Source organism: Monodelphis domestica, chromosome 2 (assembly GCF_027887165.1).
Source record: "Monodelphis domestica isolate mMonDom1 chromosome 2, mMonDom1.pri, whole genome shotgun sequence".
Lineage (NCBI taxonomy): Eukaryota > Metazoa > Chordata > Mammalia > Didelphimorphia > Didelphidae > Monodelphis > Monodelphis domestica.
In genome coordinates this window covers 319,254,653-319,274,475 of record NC_077228.1, presented here as the reverse complement: position 1 = coordinate 319,274,475, position 19,823 = coordinate 319,254,653, and the positions used below count along the sequence as shown (strand labels likewise).

The 19,823-nt window shown below is 35.1% G+C and overlaps 1 pseudogene; it reads right to left on the bottom strand.

Annotated features, from left to right (window-relative positions):
• Window positions 1–17,110, bottom strand: part of LOC130456942 (uncharacterized) — a 96,145-nt pseudogene extending 79,035 nt beyond the window's left edge.
• Between the last annotated feature and the right edge of the window lie 2,713 nt (window positions 17,111–19,823).

Genomic DNA, 19,823 nt, shown 5'->3' with positions numbered 1-19,823 from the left:
GAAAAACTGGACATTAAATATGTAATATTTCATATTTATGGGCCTTGACTATTGCAAAGGAATAGAGGGAAGGTATCTATTCATATCTTTTCTCTGGAGCCAATTGTGTTCTTTGTAATTGTGCACCATTCGTTTTTATTTTGTGTGTGTGTGTGTGTGTGTATGTGTGTGTGTTGATTCTTATTCTTTCCATTTATTTTATTATAACCTTTGTGTATGTTGTCTTGACTCTTCTTACTTCATTCAGCATCAGTTCATGTAAATCTTTCCATATTATTTCATTCATTATACTTGTCATTTCTTGCAACATAGTAATATTCTAATACATTCATGTACCACAGTTTGTTTATTCCCAATAACTAGACATTTACTTTGTTTTCAGTTCTTTGCTAATATACAAAGTACTGCTTTAAGAAGATCTCTGTTTATGGAGTCTTTATTTTTGTCAATAACTTCCTTGTGGTATGCAAATTACAATAGAATATTTAGGTCAAACTGTATGAACATTTTAGTAGCTTTATTTGCATAATTTCACATTTCTTTCTGAAATGGCTTCATAAAAAAAGAATTTTAAAGGGACAATACATGATTGTACAAATGTGTACAGGTAAACAAGTACAGGAAGAGATTGGGGAACAGCTAATATCTTGTTAGTTTGTCTGGAATGTAGAATATGTAAAGAGGAATAATATGAAATAAATCTAGAAAGAGTAGTAGGAATCCCATTGTTCCAGTCCTCAAATACTATGCCTATGAGCTGATGTTTTTCCAGTAGACAATAGAGAGACACTGACAGTTTTTGAGCATAGGAGTTGGGACATACTCTAATTTGTACATTAGGAAAGAATTTGGGCAGCTATTTAAGAAATGAATTAAAGAGAGCAGAACTTGCTGTCAGTGAGACCAGTTATAAAGCCAACAGAATATTACATTTCAAGTAGAAGTAATGAAAGCCTAAACCAGAGTGGCAACTTTTTGAAGGGATTGGATGTGAGAAATGTAGAGGTAAAACGTGGCTGCTGACAGAATGTGTAAAGAAGGGAGGCTCTATGTATAGAGTATCTTTTTGAGATAAATTCTGGGGATAATGAAACCATACATTGAATGTGTTACACGTTCATTTTTGAAAATAAGGAAAGGAGGAATTAAAATTTTAAATAGATTATTTTTTGGCTCAAAATTACAATTATTCCTAAAGAAGCACATTTAGATTTTGTATTTAATATCACAGCTTTACAAATAATAAAAACTAATAGCATTGTTTCATGGTAAATAACAATGAATGAGTATCACCAACACATTGTATTTTGTTGCCAGCTTTCATTTCCATCTGGGAACAGATTCTTTCTGGTAAACAAGAATGTGATCAGAGTATTTGTAATTGATTTAACACAAGGTAAAATCCACTGTCCTGATTCTTTGCAATAAAATCTGATGGCATAGCTGCCAAGGAGGATGGGCTGGTGGTGAATTTTATGGAGACCTGTAGGAGAAACTAAACAGAAATTCACAAGGTAAGATGTCCCTCAGCTTGCATTGTAGTGATCAGCTTATGGCTACTTGGTATGTCAATAAAATGTCCCTTGATTTACTCCCTGCTCATTCAGGCAATATGGCCTATTATTGATGACCACATGTGACTGATATGCAACTTCCTTCAAATTAAGAACTTGAATTTGAAGAGGGGATATTAGAAGAATATGAGTTAGATATTATAACTTCAACCTCAGTGTCTTAGAAAACATATATTAATATATCAATGTTATTGTTCTATTATGGTTTTGCAAAATAGTTATTTCTCCTTAACCTCCTCTCTTCTAATCTATCTCTCTAGTCCTTCACTGTAAGAAAAAGGGAAAGAAATACATTTAAACAAAGACAAGCAAATACAGTGACTGTGTCTGCCAGTGTGTCTACATCCAAAATCCTCAAATCTCTCCTGAGAGGAGCAAAGTATTTCCTAATGTTTTCTTCATAATAATATTAGCATATATAATATGGAACTTTAAGATTTGCAAAGAACTTTACAAATATCAACTCATTTTATCATTAGAGCAAGTTCAGGAAGGAGGTGCCATTATTAGCCCCATTTCACATGTGAACTGATTGAGGCAGACAGATTAATTGCCTAGGCTTATGGTGACACAGATAGTAAATGCCTAAGGAAGCACTTGAACTCATATCTTCCTGATTTGAGATCCAGTGCTTTTCCTTCTGTGTGACCAATCTGCTTCCAAGACTAATATTGTTTATTATGATTGTTACTATTTAGTATTGTAGTAATTTAGAATTTTGTTCTTAATAAGGTTCTACATATTTCTCCCTTATTTTAGCCATACCATTTTATGACCTTTGATATTTTAATAGATCTGTGATTTTGATGTTGATACTTCTTTCAAAGGTAGAGATCACAACCCATCTATGACTTCTTATCCTGTGTGAGTCTTATCCATGTCCTCCCATAAATTCCCCATAAGTATACCCAAAGTGCTAGATTAAAAAAAAATCTCTTATTATATAAGCACTAATACAGTAACAAAGACTGTCTATCTGTTTTTCCTTTCTCTTGCTATTAGACTAGTCATCCTTTTATGGTTATATATCTCTTTGTATCTTTTACACTATTTTTAGAGCACAATTCTTCATAAATAATACATACTACTTTAGTCTATGTCCACTATCCATTTTTTACATTCCTTTTCTTTAAGTGTTCTGATATTTTGATTTTTCAGAGTGTGTGGTCTTCAATGGTTCATAGCCATATGGAATCCTTAGAAGAATATTGCCATTTAAAATTTGAAAATTGTCATTTTGTTTTCAGTGATATCTTGGGGTCATTAAAAATACTACATTTTCCCAACTGTAGTTTAACCTGCTTTTCTGTTTGTTCAATTCTGGGTCTTGTTCATTATCTTTCTTTACTGTTTTCCCAAGATATATTCACTGAGAGACCAGTTGTATTGGATGTTTATCAAACTATACATCCGAGTCTTGACAATAAGCATTCTTTTCCCACTTATTTTCTTCTGCATGAACAATTAGGATGAACTTGAATGACTGACAAATTCACTTAGGAGACTCCTTGGTATTTCAGGGTTTTATGGAATAAACATAAAATCACCCATAAAAAAGACCATTTTGAGTACTTGACCCTGGGCAAATCACTTCAATTCTTTGGGGGCTCAGTTTCCTTATCTGTAAAATGAAAGGGTAGAACTTATGAAGCTACACCTCTGAATTTGTGATCCTTTTATACTATGAGCTTTTCTTCATTTTCTTACATTACAGTGGCAAACATTTTTCACAAAAGTTTTTACTTCATTTAATAATTGGAGAATGTTGCTGAGTAACCTTTTCTGCTGACTCTTTCCAGGAATTTTGCATGATTTTGATATATTCAGGCAACATTGCTACATGGGCACTTTAAAATGGCATTTTGTTTAACAATTAAATGTTTTAAATATTACCATACAATAAGCACAATGATACCTGGAATCCTTTTCCTTTTTTAGTTATATGACTAAATATGTGTTCTCCTATAAAATATTGTTTATGCAAATACCCTTCTTCACTTCCTGTCTTCTTCCCTCTATAGATATCTTCAAGCAAAGGCTAGATTACTTCTTTTGGGGTATTATTTGGACTAAAAGGACCGTGAGGTCCCTGTCAATGCTGAAATTGTGATTCTGTGATATTTCCTCTGTAGTGCATCAGGGACAATGATATAGAGTCTAAATGTGATAGCTCTATAATCATTGAGGATAATTGCTAGAGAAATGTTGACCAATCTTTTTCCATTTTCCTTCTGGTTTATTTTCCCTCTTTCAGTTTTATAACTTATTATCATGGGATGATCTGACTCAATTGGGTACCTCACTAAACTTTTTGAAATTTGTTTTTTCCATCACCACATCTTATTGTTTTATGAAGTGACATTGCTCATAAATCTTCCATTGTCCTCTTCTTGTCAGGGAAATAAGTATTTGCTAGCTATGATAGTTTTTAGATTCTCTTAACCTCTTTGTTTTAGTAAGTTAATTTACATTGTTTAAGGTTCCCTAGGAAATAATAAGTATCTTTCAATATAATTTTTTTATCCATTTCTCATTGTTTTTTTCAGTGCCAATAACTTAAAAATTTTAGGTTGCAGCTAGTTTTAATCAAATGCCATATCTTTTCATTTTTATTAGTTATTCTCATTTAACACTATTTTTTTTTATTTTTGCACTTAGGGGCTAATGGCCTGAATGTATGTAGGAAATTGATTTGGAAATTATTTCTACACTGATACATAGTAATTTCTTTCAATTTAACTGTAAGTGAATTTTCTGCTGTTTCTTTCTGCCTCCTTCCCCTTGAAGAAAGGTATATATATATATATAGGCATGTAGCTTCATGATCCATAAACCTGTGGATTCTTTTATTTTTCAAGATTTAGCAATGTCTAACTTTTCAAATGCAAATGCTTATTGTAAGCCCTCCAGTATCTCAATGAACAACTGTCCCATGAAATGGGTTTCTAGTTACCTTTGCATAAATAAAAAAAACAATTGTCAACTCCTTTATTTGACTTTCAAAGGAAAACTAGAAGCCTTTTTTCCTTTAAAAATCTAGAGTGGAGGTTCTTAACCCAGGGCCTATGAATTTATTTAAAAATAACTTGATAACTATATTTTAATATTTTTTATTCCCTTTGTAATATATTTTGTTTATGCCTTTAAAAACACTATGTTGAGAAGAGATTCATAGGCTTTACCTGCCTGCCCTAGAGGTCCATGAAACAAGCAAAAATAGTTAAGAAAATCTGATCTATAGGCATGAGCCTTCTGGGTTGTCTATAAGCATATAGATTGTTTTTATTCAGCCATATTTTAAGCATAGTTTTTGCCATCTCTCTCTATGCTCACTTTTGCAAAGATGTAAATGAATATTAAAGAGTAAGTTGATTTAACACAAAATAACAAAACTGCCATGGTGTCCCTGTCACTCTTAGAGGTAGGACTATTGCTAGTGATCTTTTAGTTTAGGTTCAATTTTGGGATAACATGAAGCACTTGTAAATCATTAAACTGTTAAGAAGGCTTACCCAGCTCTAATATAGCAAGGATGTGCAATAAGTGTCATAGCATATGATAATGAAATATAGAAATATTTAGCTTCATCTTTGGTTGGGAAAGTCTCCCTCAGTTCCTTAAGGAAACAGATCATCAGAGCAGAATATAGTGCAAAAGTGTACCCCTTTTGCTTTGGAACTTTTTTATACCCTTATGTGACCAAGAAGCCGAATCAAAGAACAAATGTCAGGCAGCTCCTACAGACATCTTTGCCTCATTTTAGAGAAAACGAATCCCTGTCATAGGAGGGAAGATGTGGGTCTAAACTATAATGTGGAAGAGAATGGGAGCCTTGCACCTAACCCATATTGTATGGGGAAAATGATAAATCTCAGTCCTATTATGGTCTCCTTAAATTTCTGTACTTTTTTGGTATTGCAATGATATTTTCTTTTTTTTTTCCTCTAGCACTCTAATGAGTTACTAACTCCTTCTCCAACCTGTCCCCAAAGTTCTTCTTATAACTCATAGGTATAAACAGAACAAATCAACACATTGGCCATAACTTTCTGCACCCATAGACCAGGACCTCTTGACTAAGTTGTATGGTTCATTATTAGTATTCTGAAGTCATGAATGGACACTATATGATCAGAATTTTGAAGTCTTTCAAAGTTGGCTTCCTTTATAATATATATTTTTTATTGTTTTATAAATTGTTCTTCTGTTCACTGCTTCAATCTATTCTTCCATGTTTTCCTGAAGCTTTTATATGCATCATTTCTTAAGGTGTAGGAATAACCTATTGCTCTCATATGCCATACTTAGTTCAACCCCTCCCCAACTGATGAACATGCATTTCATTTACATTTTTTGGGGCAGGAAAAAGTACTACTAAATGTTTTTGTGCAGGTTAATCCTTTTCCATTGTCTTAGGCCTTCTTTTGTCTTTGGCCTTTTTAAAAAAAAAAGAGAACAGATGTCATTACACTTATTAAAATGAATGCTACAACACTAGAGCAGTTAGAAAAAGAGTTATATATGTTATAATAAACAAATAAATAAAATTAGGAGAAATGGAATATACTATAGCAAGCAGAATCTTGAGAACTAACCATGCAATATTCATTGAGAAAATATATTTCATTAATACTTTATCTTCTCTTTGCATTTATAATGTGTCACTTCAACAGACATGGAAAGCTTTTTTTTTTCCTCCAGTGCCACAAATTGTCTTCTTTGGGGTGGATATGTGTGTGTGTTGTGTGTGTTTGTGTGTGCGCCCAAAAGCATAATGCTGGATTAAAAAATATTCAAAATTTAGTGACTTCTGTGGTATGATTCCAAACTGCTTTGCTGAATGGTTGGACCAGTTCATATCTCCACTAGTCATAAATTGTAAGAAGAGTCATATTTATTATTAAAAAAATCTTCTTGTCAGTCTCTATCAGTTGTAAGCATTGAAATACTGACAAGTTGAACAGACACCTGGTAAAATATTTCTATTTGCTTTTTAATCTATGCTTAAACCAGACCTGCCAACTTCTTTGTCTTTCCAAAGAAAATCTATGTGTCATCCATTTTCTGCAACTACTTGTTATCTCTTTATTTTATTCATAAAACTATTATTAAGATGAATATAGATCAATTCCTCTAGCAGTATGTCAATTTGTTGGTTACTGGGAAAGGATTTCACATTTAGAGGCACCAAACTTATGTTTATGGTTTAGACAGGGTCAAAAAATGTGTGCTTCTCAGCATCCTTTGTCTTTTTTTCACTCACTTTGTCACTGACTAAAGATGAAAAAAGTTGCATAAAACTGAAGGTCGTTTAAATTTTTGTTTCTTAGGTTGCCACAGATAAATAATTCACCCCTTCATAGCCAGCCAACTTTGTAACTAGATAGACAAATCCTTCCTTAAAAAGTAGTTAGTACCGGTCACTAGCACTCTTTACATGTTCAATTTAAAAGTATAAAATTAGGCCTGGAAAACATTGTTTTAAAATAAATTCTAAAAATTCCATTCAATATCAAATAAATATCTGCTATATGCAAAGCACACTGCCAAGTTCTGGAGAAAGAAGTATAAGGGTGAGGTGACTGATTTACCCAATCCACCTTACTTAAAGAAAGTTATATGATGCCCAATCAATCAGTATCATAGACTTTAGATGTAGTCCTTTATAATGCAGTGATATGGCACAAATCATGCTTAGATAGCTTAGAAAACTTGATTATCCCCAAGGATCACTTACAAATTATCAAATGAGTTGAGAAGGGATGGATTTGAGATTTTGGAGCATGGGGAATATCCCAGCTTACTTCTTAGTAATAAAGATGTAATTGAGCTAGGTCTGAAAAAGGTGGGGGGAACATCAATTTCATAGATATCTAGGAGAAAGAAGACCCACAATGAGGGCAGTTCAGAGAAAGAGATACATCCTTCCAAATCTGCCCCCCACCCAGTCTTTGTTTACCCACAGACTCTATATTATTACCTATTTTGGTGCTATCTAAATATTTCTGAATTTTGCTTCTACTACAAAGAAGCAAGATGTTAAGGTAGGATAGATAGAAATGTAAAGTTAGATAGAGAAACCAGCTTCTTCATATATGTTAAGAAATTTCTTAACTTGAGGTTAATCTAAAATAAAACTCTTAAAATAGAGAAGGAAACACATAAAGCTCAGCCAACATTATGTCATCCTCCTTAAAACAAATCCGTTATTGAAACAGGATGTTACTAAAAAATAAATATAACAGGGATGCAGTGGTTACAAATATTACCTGCATTTCTCTGCCCAAAACTATAAGACTCTTTTTTTATTCTATAATAATTTATTCTTTGAACATAGTGAATGCTTTCATATCTTTTTCATAAATGAAGGTAAGAGTCTGGTAAGAACTTCTTTGAATGAACAATTTTACTTTAAACAGAGTGGGAAAGATATATAATTAGGAGAATTAACTTTTGAAGAGATTTCTAGTTCACTAAAAAAAAATCCATTAAAATGACTTTTATAAATTGAGAATATTATTAATGATAGAAACCCTAAATATAAGTAACAGCTGAATTAAGAAAGGCATAATATTCAGAATAAGGGAGACCATGTTCCTGATGTATTGTGCCCTGGTTGTACAATATCTGGAGGAAGATGTCAAGTAACAGGCACATTTAGGAAATATTTTATCAAGTTTGAATATACTGAGAGGGGAATATTCAAGTGAGAGGGATTAAAGACCAAGAAGGACTGGATAGGAAAAAAAAAAGCACATTGCTTTTTCAGAGCCCAGGAGAACATTATATCCACTATCTGAAACATTGTGGAATGATCATATCTGATAGACTTTGCTATTAACAGCAATACAATGATCCAGGACAATTCTGAGCTACTTATGAAAAAGAATCCTATCCTCCTCCAGAGAAAGTACTATGGGAAAAGGAATGTAGCTGAAAACATATGATTTATTACTTGTTTATTTGGGTATATATTTTGGAGTTTGGGTTTACAAGGTTATTCATTTACAAAAATAAATAATGTGGAAATATGTTTTATATGGTAATACACATATAACCCAGATTGACTTGCTTGTCAACTCTGGCAGTGGGGAAGTAAGAAGGGAGGGAGACAACATGAATCATATAATATTGGAAAACTTACGTGAAAATTTATTAAAATAAAGATAAAACATTTAAAAAAGAAAAAAAAAACACTGCTTTTCATCCTGCAGAATAGAAGATTTAAGGGAGATGTGACAACTGATTTCAAGTATTTCAAGGGTTGTCATGTAAATGAGGAATCACACTACTTGACCCTACAGGGTAGAAATAGGAAAAGTGATTGGTTATTGAAGAAAATCTATTTAAGGCTTAATGCAAGAACCCCTTTCAAAAGAGTTAAAGCTGATCAAAAGTTGAATGGGCTGTTTCTCCATTGGCAGTCTTCAAATAGAACTTTTCAGGGATATTTTAAAGGAATTTTGTGTTCTGTCATAATTTGAATAGATGACTGTTGAATTTCCTTCCACTTCTGAGATTCTGTGATTCTGAAAAAGAGAGCAGTATGAGGTAAGACTGGAAAAATAATGTGTTTTCACATTATGAAGTTTATTGAATGCCAGCTTTAGGGATTTGTGTTTTATTCTGTGGTCAAAAAGTAAGATGCTAAAAATTTTAGTAGATGAGTGACATATTTAAAGCAATTCAATCAAGAATTATTCAGACAGTGACAAGGATGGATTTGGAGGTAGGTTATAAAGGAGAGAAGTCTAGTTAGGGGGCTTTTACATTACTACATGAGAACATATGAAGCCATAAATATTAGAGTTGTGGTGGCTGGAATGAACAGATGAGACATGCAAAAAGGGTTTCATAGATAGAATTGATGGGACCTAGCAACTGATTGTATATAAAGACAGAATAACAGAAATCGATGATAACTGAGATTATGGCTGATGGTATCTCAACAGAAAGAAAAAAATCAGGCATAGTGGCAGATTTGGGAGGGGAATATGATTTCAGTTTTGTACAAACAAGTTGGAGATATCCACTAGGTGTCTGGGTGTATTTATATATCAGGCAATTAGAAAGATAGAAATAGAGCTTTGTAGAGAAAATGAGGTTGAAGATTATAGACTTTAGTTTATTTTTTATTTTTTACCTTCTGTCGTGGAATCAATTCTGAGTAGTGATTACAAGACAGAAGAATGGTAAGGGCTAGGCAATGAGAGTTAAGTGACTTGCCCAGGATCACACAGCTAGGAAGTGTCTGAGGCCACATTTGAATCCAGGACCTCCGATCTCTAGGCCTGGCTCTCAATCCACTGAGCCACCCAGCTGCCCCCAAGATTATAGACATTAAAGGCATTTTCATAGACTTGATAATGGAATTTATGATGGTACATATTCTCACCAAGGGAGAACATAGAGAGATGAAAAAAGAGCCAAAGACAGACATTTTAGAATATATTCACATTTAAAGTGCTGAAATATAAGGAATAGTCAGGAAAAGAGAAAGAAAAGAAATATCCACAGAGATCTGAAACTTGAGAGGTCAGTTTTGTGGAAGCCCTGGGGGGAAAATGTTAAGGATGGGGTGGAGTAGTATCAAATACCAAATGTTACTTAAAATAATTATTTTGAATTTTGATCACAGTTTAAAAGAGAAATGTAAATTTTAAGCCTCGTGAGCCATTTATAGGGAGTTTCCAGTTACTGAAAGGATATTCTGTCCCTTAGTTCACTTTCTAGTGGCCAGTGATATCTTTTTCCACCCTCTTTTCGGAGTCTCCTGCACATGCTACTCTAGTGCATTATAGCTAGTTTCTATATTTTTTCACACTTCTAAATCTACATTAATACCAGGCTACCATATGAAGTTGCATTTACTATTTTATTGAATAATGTGATGAGTCCAAATGTTTCCTAAATTTTCAAATTTCAAAGGCATAATTATTTCTTTCTTTTCATGGAATCAAAGATGCAAAGCCTCTAAGAGGTCATCAAGTCCAAATCCCTAATTTTACAGATGAGGAAATTGAAGCTTGGAGAATAGTTCTGTGATACTTCTTTATGTAACACCTTCCCAAAACCAAAAGTATAGAGAATCAACTAGCTAAGGTAGAAATGATAATTAGGAGTTTCATATATGTTGAATAATCTTTCTTCAAAATTCATCAATAAATCATTATTAAGTGACTAACACATGCCAAGAATTATGCTGGGTGCTAAGAAAGAAGCATAGACATCAATAGACAGGTCTCAAGTAACTGACATTTTATCTGGGGAAACAATGTGTGTGAACTTAAGTATATTCAAAGAAGATTCAAGGTACTTTGAAAGAAAAGCACTAGGACCTACCTGAATGTTGGATTATCACTAACCTGATACTGATATTTCTACAACTATTGCTACCTATCCCAGACATTTTTTCTATACCTTCTGCTATGATGAAGAAATTTGCAGGTAGAAAGGAGAAAAGGGTAAAAGTTAATGTACTAAAAGCTACCATTTTTGTAGTACTTACTATATACCAAGTAGTGTGCTAACTACTTTTCAAATATTACCTCATTGTGCCTCAGAAGAATTCTGGGAGGAAGGTGTTATTATTATCTCATTTAACAGTTAAAGAAACCAAGGCAGAGTTTAAATTACTTGCTCAGGGTAATTCAGTAAATATCCAAGGATAGATTTGAACTCGAGTCTTGACTCTAAGCCTAACACTCTATCAATTATATTACCTAGTTGCCTAGAATTTACCTTTTTCTTCCCCTTTAGTATCTGCCTACTCACTAATGCCTGGAATGTTTTCTTTTGTCTTCATCTTTTAGAATATCTAATGTTTTTCAAGAGAGTTCAAGTATCAATTTCTATAGCAGATTTTTCCAGTGCCCCCAAATACTAGTGTTTTCTTTCCCCTATACAGTCAGTCAGTCAATAAACATTTGTTGAGTATATGTCAACCATTCTATTAAAACCAATCTCTTTCCCCGAGGAGCTTACATTCTAAGGGACTAGAAGACAATGTGTAAATGATGACATACATAGAAGGTATGGGGGTAAAGGAGTGGAGAGAAGGCATAAAGTATTTATATAGTGCCTGCCATGTGCAAACACTGTTAAATACTTTATAAATATTATCTCATTGGAATATATTATATTCATATATATATATAAAATAAAGGACAAACAGCATTTCATATAAGAGAAAAGCTAGTAACAATGAAGATAGGCTTATTAGAAGAGAATAGAAGGGACACACTTGGATATCTGGTCATGAAAGCTTTAAGAATGGCAGATTCACTTGATGAACTCTAGACCTCTACTACATAGTAAGAGAGCAGTATTCTGTGTAGGCTATTCACCCTGACTTGAGAGAAGAAAAGGTTATATGGCCTTAAGTCTTTTCAGTTCTTAATCTTCATGATATAATATGTAATGCTTTATAAAAGTGACATTTTTATCAGCCTGGGTAATAAGATGTATAATCATTTTTCATGATAAACTTCGGCATGGAAAATTAATGATTTCAAAATGTGTTACTATTATTTATTATTATTTAACCTAGATAGAGCTCCAACAGTGTTGTTATTGAATAAGTAACCTTCTGATAGGTTTAGGAAGCATTTATTTTATGTTTTCAAGGCTATATTTGCATATGTCGAGTTTTATTGGGCAAAAAAATTACTTAAAGATTTATCTGATTTGGAAAATACAACTTTTTCAGTAATTATCATATTATCCATGAATCTGATAAATTGGCCCATATTGAGTTTTGAGAGATTAGGAGGAATGGAATTTAGCTTTGGGCAACATGTTTGCAATGGAGAGGCAGCATTTTCCTTAACATGATGTAGAAGGAGATGCTTTATAATTTATCTAGTTGCTTGTCTAACTTCTTTTTATTGGAGATAACATAGAACTTGTATGCCATTAAAAGGGTGGGTCATAGAGGAAGGGAGAATAAGTCAACCATCTCTTTATTATAATTGGAGAGGCCCTGGCTAGACCTTCTTCACTTAAATATCTTGTCATTCTACTCTTCCATTGGGAATGAAATCTTTTCAGTTCAAATACTTCTGGGAATGGGAATAAAAGACAGAGTAAGGAAATCACACCTTTTATCCTTCTCAGTTAACAGAGAAGCAAAAAATTTCAAAATCTCGGAACTGAAGGGTCTTCAAAAGCCATCCAGTTAAGCCCTTATCTCAACAAGAGTATCCTCTACCTGAGGGGTTCTTAACCTTTGTGTGTGTGTATCGTGGACCCTCTAAAGCCTATGTTATTCCTCAGAATAATTAAGAATTATTAATTAAGAATAATAAGAATAATGAGAGTCCCTTTCCAACAACTAGAACAAGAATGAGAACAATAACAATAAACGATGATAATGATGAGCATGATAAGGTTCTTTGAAATCCCAGCTTCAATTTTAGCTTCTTTAGGAAAGCTTTCTCAATCTGTCTTTATCCCAGTGCTTCCCCTTTGCTGATTCTTTTCTACTTATACAGTACATAGCTCATATGCTTACATATTGTCTTGCCCATCAGATTATGAACCCTACAAGAGAAAGAACTAGATTTTTGCCTTTCTTTTTATTCTTAGTGCACAGAACTGCACAGTGCCTGGCACAGACAAAGCACTTACTAAATGTTACTAACTAATGCATGTAAATAATTGAAAGAAATTCTAAATTTCAGTGAGAGGTTAGTAAAAATAAAGATGCCATTTTTTCCCCAACCTAATTTATAGACTGACCCTCCTCCCTCTCCCCAGAATCCTTGGAGGTTCCATGAACCCAGGTTAAGACCCCCTGCTCTACAATATACATGACTTGACTTTACCACCAGGGGCAGCCCATTTCACTTTTGGATAGTAGCTAGGGCTCTTGCAATTAAACAAACAGAAGCCACTCATATAAGCAACCTTCTTGATTGTGTATACATTATTTTTTGCCGCTATAAAAAAGGTAAATAAGTGACAAAATGGATTATAAAGCACTAAAGAGATGCTGCCTCTCCATTAAAAACATGTCCATCAACTGGGAATAGCTGAGTAAAATAAGGCTCATGGAATACACTTGCTATAGGAAATTATTGTGTGAATTTAGTATAAAATGTACTCCCTTATTTCATTTGAAAACCCCTCACCCTCTGATGGGTATTAATTTTTCCAGCAGTTTTGTCAAATAGTGGATTTTTGCCCCAAAAGTTGGGATCCCTGGGCCCATTGTACACTATCTTGCTGAGAACTTTTACCCCAAGTCCATTCCATTGATCTTCCCCTCTATCTCTTAGCCTCAGTGGTCTTATGAAAAAGGGAATGGATCAGTATCTGCTCTCTTTTCACTCTCTGGCTGAACAAGACTTACTCCCTTCTCTGGAGCACTTAATGCTCTGCCTCCACTAGGAGCTGGAGCTGGGGAAGCATTGAAGCAGATGGTTGTTTTGTTTTGTTTTGTTTTTTGGTAGGGTGGCTTAGTGATCTTTCTCTATCACTAACTTTTACTAATAAATAATTCTAAATTAATATACAATTTTCAGATTTTTTAATCATAACATGATGAAAAGGATTGATTCCAAGAAAATATGAAAATATTTTTGTGAATTGATGCATAGTTAAATGAGAAGATTCAGAGAAAAACAACTTTGAAAGACCTGAAAACTCTCCTCAACACAATGACCCACCAGGATTCTAGAAGTCTGATGTTCAAGTCTGTTACCCATCTTTAGACAGTCAGGCATATAGTTTTAAATTATATGTTTACTATTTTCCAGGCACCTTGCTAAGCACTGTGGATTTAAAAAAAAAAAGGTTTAAAAAATTAGTTCCTGTTCTCAAGGAGCTCACACAAGCAAACAATCTTATACCAATGACACATATTCAGGATAAAGTGGGCAGGTGGCTTTAAGATTAAGGAAGTATGGCAGGTGATTCCTCTCCTCCTTCTCCTTCTCCTTCTCCTTCTCCTTCTCCTTCTCCTTCTTCTCGTTCTCCTCCTTCCCCTTCTTCTTTTCTTCATGCAAAACATATTTCTATATCATTCATTTCTTTAAGAGGATACTCATATACAACCAAAGCCCCAAATAAATTAAAGTGAAAAATTGTATGCTCTCATCTGCATTCTGACCCCAACAGTTCTTTCTCCACTGATGAATAGAATTCTCTGTTATGGGTCCCTCAGAATTGTCCTTGATCATTGTGTAGCTGAGAGTAGCTAAGCCTATCATAGATGATCATTCGACTTTGTTTTTGAACAATGTTGCTGTCACTGTGCACAATGTTCTCCTGGTTCTTCTTATTTCACTTTGCCAAGTAATTCTTTTTTTAAACCCTTACCTTCCACCTTCCACCAGAAGAGTGGTAAGGGCTAGGCAATGGGGGTTAAGTGACTTGCCCAGGGTCACACAGCTGGGAAGTGTCTGAGGCCAGATTTGAACCTAGGACCTCCTGTCTCTAGGCCTGGCTCTCAATACACTGAACTACCCAGCGGGAAGGCATTAATGAGGAGAGAGAGAGACATGGGGAAAACAAGTGAAATTTTATCAAGTTAAGGGGAAATTAAGTGGCTCAGTGGATTGATTCAGTGCCAGATACAGGAGATCCTGGGTTCAAATATGATCTCAGACACTTTCTAGCTGTGTGACCTTGAGCAAGTCACTTAACTACTATTTCATAACCCTTACTATTCTTCTGCCAAGAAAACCAATATACAGTATTGATTCTAAAATGGAAGTTAAGGGTTTTAGCGGGGAAAATGCCTTGAGTTGGAGGATGGAGTATCATATTTGAGGAACAAGGCCAATGTCACTGAATCAAACCATATATTAAGAGAAGTAAGACTTAAAAGGTAGAAACCGGACAGTTTATGAAGAGCTTTAAAAAACAAACAAAATTTTATATTTGATTCTGGAGGGAACAGAGAGCTACTGACATTTACTGAATAGGAGAGTGGCATAATAAGACTTGTACTTTAAGAAGATCACTTTGTCATCTGAGTGGAGTTTGGAGTGGAATGGTATAGTAGAGACTTGAAGAGAGAGAGATTTTGCAGGACAAGCCAAGATGCAAGAACCAAGGCTGGGGACCTGGCTGTCAATCAAGAAGAAGGTTCCAAATGGAATGTTCCCAAGAGTTGGCAGTTGAGGCTGGCGGAGGACCCTTGTGGGGCTGGCTTGGTTTTGGGGGCTCTCTGACCAAGGGAGAAACCTCTGCTCTCTCTGAGATTTGACTGACCAACAGTTGGAGGAAATTCAGGCTGAAGGAGAGACTTTTCTTGGTGGCTGGCTGAAGGAGAGAGACCCTGAACTAATTTGTTAGTTCTGTTAGTTAGGCTGAAGGACCCTGGGGGGGTTGGTTCTGAAAATAGGCTGAGAGACCTTGATGACTTTGTGAAGAAGAAAGAAGATTTTAACTGCTGTCCTCCATCTCTGACTGTCCCTCTGTCACAGTTGTGACTTCCCAAGCCCTCATAATCTTCATTTTAGATTAGGGACACCCTCATCCCTCTTACCTCAGTTTCCTATCCTGTTTCCCAATAAACCCCCTGACTTGAAAAGGAAAAGAACAGAGTGTCTTTATAGTTCACACAGGGGGGAGGGAAGAAGCCAAAGGCTTCAAGAAGAACTGGGAGGTGAGGGAGACAGGGAGGAGAGGGTAGGAGGAGATTAGGAGAAATATTGATCTACTAGTCATCAGTAGGGATCAGTAGGCAAACCCCAGAGCATTCCCCTTTAGCAGTATCCCCTGTGTCTCCATTTCTCCCTATCTCAGTAGTACCTCTACCTCCATTGTAACTAAGCATCATCAGGTGTGTCCCCATACCAGCAACAGTTCTCTAGTCTCAAGCCAGAGCATCCAGTCACTGTAGCAACCAGAAATAGTAACACAGATGAACATTTCTACTTTAACTGGTATCCCCGATGCCTCTACCACAATGGGGTAAGTTGAGGCAGGGAGCTCAACCAGCTAGAACAGTCATGGAGGAATGAGTACCTGCAACAAGGTTGTTATGGGGTTAGAGGACCAAAGGAAATATATGAATTATTAGGAGAAAAGAGATTTTCATTAATTGAAGTAAAAATTAAATAAAAATAAATAAAATGTATGGAATTTCAGAACTCCACCACCAAAAAGATTGTATATTTTAGCAGTGATTATCAGTTCTTGAAAACACTTGGAAATAACCCTTGAAGCTTCCAAGGCTAATCTGTGTTGCCTAGGGCAGACCCCAAGTCATACCTATAAATTTTGTTGTATTATTCAAATCTTTAAAAACCTCCCTGCTAGATGGGACAGGGACCAAAATTTGCCATGATCAGAAGAAGCTGAGATTATAGAATTTGCAAAATAGCAACCTTAGGAATTTTTAACTGTCTGCAGCTGTTTGGGGTAACAATGTACACGTATTAAGGGGTGGGGGGAGGAGAGAATTTAGCTTTTCTTTTCAATTACTGTTGGAGCACGTGAGCAGTCTCAGTTCTGAGAGGAATTACCAGCTTCAGCATCTGTACTGAATTGTAGGTTTGTCTTCTTGTTATCTGCTCATATTTCATGCTCTTTAATATTGCATTCAAAGAAATAGGTGATACAAGCAAAACAAAAACTTTCTCCTCTTGCCATTGAAAAAAATTCTTATTTCCCTAGAATGTAAAACTACTAGATATCCTTCACCAATGTTTTATCATACTGCGGAGATGGCTATGGTTCTTGGAGGCTGAATCAGCAAAACTCAAGGCCTGGCAGGTCCAACCAAGCCAGAAAGTCAATTGAATGTGTTCCAAAGATGGACTGTCAATTTTTTGTCCAGCAACCAACCTGGCTAAATCCAGAGAATTCTATCAACAGGTTATGTGCAGAGTGATGAATTTTTCTGCCTGAGTGCCTCTATAAATGACATCCACTAAGTCATTAAGGGGGTCACTCTTCGCCTTGGTGCAGGGAGTACCCATACCAATGAAATTACCAACCCTTGATGCATTGAAGTAGATAGTATTGATCTTTTGGACAGAGTTGCAAATACTCCCATTATTTTCCTGAGTTAACTTTGAGTGAAGGACAGAAGGTAAAGACTATGAATATTAGATTTTCTTCTCTGCTTACGGAAGCACACTGGCTATTTTAATCTATAATTCAATTGCTTTACTTAATCAGGGAAGTGCTGTTGGAGGTGCGAGAATCTTTTCTAGCCACAATTAATGCCCTGTCCAAATCCAAGCTCTTATTCTATGTGCTGTTTATCCAATGGAAGAATTAAAAATGAAAATGAGACATTCAATCATAATACTAGGGCCCCTACCAAGTATTAAATAGATGATGCTGGATAAAGAGGTTGTCGGAATTTTGATGATGTGGAGCTTGAAGAAAGAGTAAGGGGATTTAGCAAATTACATTTATGAATCACCCTTGGATATATAAATTAACAAATTAACATTATGAAGCCCCATACTTCCTGTGCATTCATTGCATTGGATGATGTCAGACTATTTTCAGTACAGCATAACTCTAGCACTATTTAGATCTGCTTATTTTCTACTTGCTAGCTTTTCATCTCATTAGTTCATTAACCGATCAGTACATATTTCAGCTGAATACAACATATTTAAAACCAAGCCCTTGCATTTCCCCTCAGTAGAACTGGAAGTTTCCTGAAGGCAAGGATTATTTCATTTAGTTTTTGCATCCTTTGATTCTAGCTGAGTGCTTTGCACACAGTAGGTGCTTAACAAATATTTATCAAGTGAACAGATGAATGAACTGGGAAGAAAAGAATATTAACCTTGAACTGGTTGGTCTTCCTCTGAGTCAGATTTCTCATCACTTTGGCAAATTGGTAGCTTTGGATTTTAAAGGCTTTTTTATGGTCCTTTGGCCCAATTACCCAAGTCGGTAAATCATCAGTCAAATCTATATTTATTAAGTTAATACAAAAGTTAACACAAAATGAAAACCAATTAGGAGGAAGCTCTATGAAAATGCCCTTTTGTCCTTCCTCCAGACTAGTTTGTTTCTCAACAAGAGCTCTTATTCTATTGGTTCTCAGTATTTTGTTTTTAAGATCTCCCCCTCTCCCTTTGAATTTCTTCTTCTTTCTTCAGTTATTTGCCAATCTCTTTTATATTTATAATCCAGTGTCTTGTCAGCATGTTGACAATTCTATATGGCTTGACTCAGGAAGACCTGAATTCAGGTTCTGTTTCTGAAACATATAGGGATCTCAGTATCCTACGCAATTCCCAATTATTAGTAGGAGAAAAGGTGCTGATTAGCAGTTGGTTAGAAGTAGAAGTTCCTCACTAGAAGGTCCCTTTGTAGATGAAAGCATAAATCAATTGAAAAACAAGAATCATATCAATAGGTGTTATCACCTAAAAGTAGAGGCTATACCCTTTCTGGTGACCTTTTGGGACATGAATGAGAGTATGGTGCTTCTCAGTGATGCTCAAAATAAAATCACAGAGATTCTGCAGAATGAAACTGAGTCCACGCTCATTCCTTTTGCCTACATCTTTTGGGCATCTCGGGACGATGAAATTTACTTAGCATTCTTGGCAAGGACGATTAAAACCCCTATATCTCAATGTGATAGGGAAGAAAGGAATAAGGAGCAGCAGATCTAGATGGATGAGGTGAACTGAAGGGCCCTCTGAGGCATATTCCATCTCTGACACTGGGGATTCTAAGAGACTAATCGCTTCTCTCTTTAAAGAGGAAATCACTGGGTTCTAATACTAATAGCCATTGCCTCTTTAGAGTGGGGACTCTAGGGTTTGCAAATTTAGTTACTTCAGCAAGACAATATTATCATTGTCCTCAATTAAAATAGAGTGTAAGTGATGGGAGAGCTATAGATTATGAGTAGGAAAGATAAGGTCTGGCCTTTGAAGAGCTTATATTATAAATGAAGGGAAAGCAATGTTGGTGCCAGGCTTTAGCTTTAAAATTATACTTTGGGAGCTATTAGTTTTAGGAGAGAATTGGGAGAGGAAAATTCACATATGCTTCACTCTCCTTATATCAGGAAGAAATTCTGTTGGGATGTAAAGTTGTATTTAGGGAAAATGAAAGGCTTAACCTTGGACAGAATACTATAATATGCCAGTAGGTCTATGATCTCATTGATGTGAGTATTCTCTCCAAAAGTTCAACTCTCCACCCCATTTCTTATTCTTACACATCGACATTTACCCATAAATTTTATATGGTGCACCATGTGTACCTCCCCTACTTCCTTCACTTTCTCTTAAAATGGCTTTAAACATAATAAAT